The following is a 1,658-nucleotide window of genomic DNA, read 5'->3' on the forward strand; positions in this document are numbered from 1 at the left end:
TATCCTACAGTAGCTAGAGAAACTCTGGGAATTGCCTAACAGTTACAGTCCGCTCAACGTCACTGTCATCCTAGGTGACTGCTATATCCAGAAATACCAAACCTTGGTCCTTTGAGCAACACTGGTGTTCACTTAAGAGAGTAGATATGAGTCACAAGGCTGGATTGAAAAACTGTTAAATTTAAGTGAAGGGTTTACTTTCTAAAAAAAACAACAACCAAGAGTCAACAATCAAAATCAATTCTGTTCCTTACCCACCACTCACACAGCCATGCTAGACATCCCTTTCATTCCTACTGTAGTAGCTGCGATTCGTTGCTCCTTGACTACTTATGCAATGTTTGAATGAAAATCACTGGAGTCTTCCTGTAAAACTTAGCTACATTTACTGATGTCGCTCTTGCCCTCTTAGCAACCTCCATAACCACCAGTCAGCTGCTGGCTGGCTGGGTCAGCATAATGGGACTCCTTTGACAAACCCATGCCTCCTGGCATCCAGCTACTGTAAGCACCGCCACTTACTCCTGCTGTAGGTTTCAAGGAGAGCTCTACATATCTGTGCTGTGTGTTTGCTTTGCCTTTTAACACAGCTGCAACAGCATCTTCAGTTTGCAAACTCAACAGGAGTTTCACCAGTGACCCTGCCATCAGGTCTAATCTCAGGATGTGCTATCACAGGGTTGAGTGGTGAAAAAAATGCGTCCTTCTCAGAAGGTAATGCATGCACAGTGTCCAGTGTTCTGCTCTGGAAGTTAGAGCCTCCATCCCCGTATCTGTGGTCAGACATTCCTGAAAAACAATAATTGATGTCTCTTTCAAATCTATCTGAATCAAATCCATAGCTATCATGATAGCTACTATAATGTGCAAATCCTCTGTAACCTCCACCACAAACACCACGCTTCATCTCTTAAAGCCAGCTCCTCTGCCCTGTCAATTCTGTTATACCCTCTGCCATCCCCAGGTCTGTCGTAGGACCTGGCTGTTGTACGGCCACATGTTTTCATGGTGAAAATAGCAAGTTCTAACTTCAGTTCTGCTGCTCTTAAATATTTCAAAATACCAATGCCATATTCTTTCCCTGTGTTTTTAGAGCTACTTCAGTGAAGCAAGTATCAGGAAGGGTCCTCCCTGTAACATCCATAGGAGAGTCCCCTAAGCTGTACAAAAAGATCATTGGCCATGTCATGACTATCTGGATCTGTTCGCTTTAACACCTAAATTTAACATTTCAATGCTGTTTGACATGACTACTTCAATGTTATTTGCGCCCCATAGCTTCTGTCTTTTTCCAAGGCTAATTTGATTTCGTTGTCTGTTTCGAATTTAACAAAAGTCTCACCAGTCTGCCTTCTCTGGCATGGATGAAAATACCTTGAGCATCATTTTGATTTTTGCAGTCAGAAAAACAAACAAACAAACATACATACATACATACATAAATACACCTACTCCCTTTTATCAGCTGAGCAGGGCTGGCTCGAGTCTAGAAACTTCACCACCAAGCATATCTGCACATTCAAATCACACACACAGAAAACACCTGTGCATGTTCTCCAAGAAGCTGTGCGTCTTTGGAGACATCTTCCCCACGTGTTGAGGGAGTGCTGGAATTGGGCAGGATAGGAGTAGCTGTGGACATGAAGGGGATGATGTAT

The 1,658-nt window shown here is 43.1% G+C and overlaps 1 pseudogene; it reads right to left on the reverse strand.

The window, feature by feature from the left end:
• Positions 1-330: 330 nt before the first annotated feature.
• Positions 331-1,402, reverse strand: LOC110319418 (annotated as a pseudogene).
• Between the last annotated feature and the right edge of the window lie 256 nt (positions 1,403-1,658).

Source organism: Mus pahari, chromosome 3 (genome assembly GCF_900095145.1).
Source record: "Mus pahari chromosome 3, PAHARI_EIJ_v1.1, whole genome shotgun sequence".
NCBI classification, from domain to species: domain Eukaryota; kingdom Metazoa; phylum Chordata; class Mammalia; order Rodentia; family Muridae; genus Mus; species Mus pahari.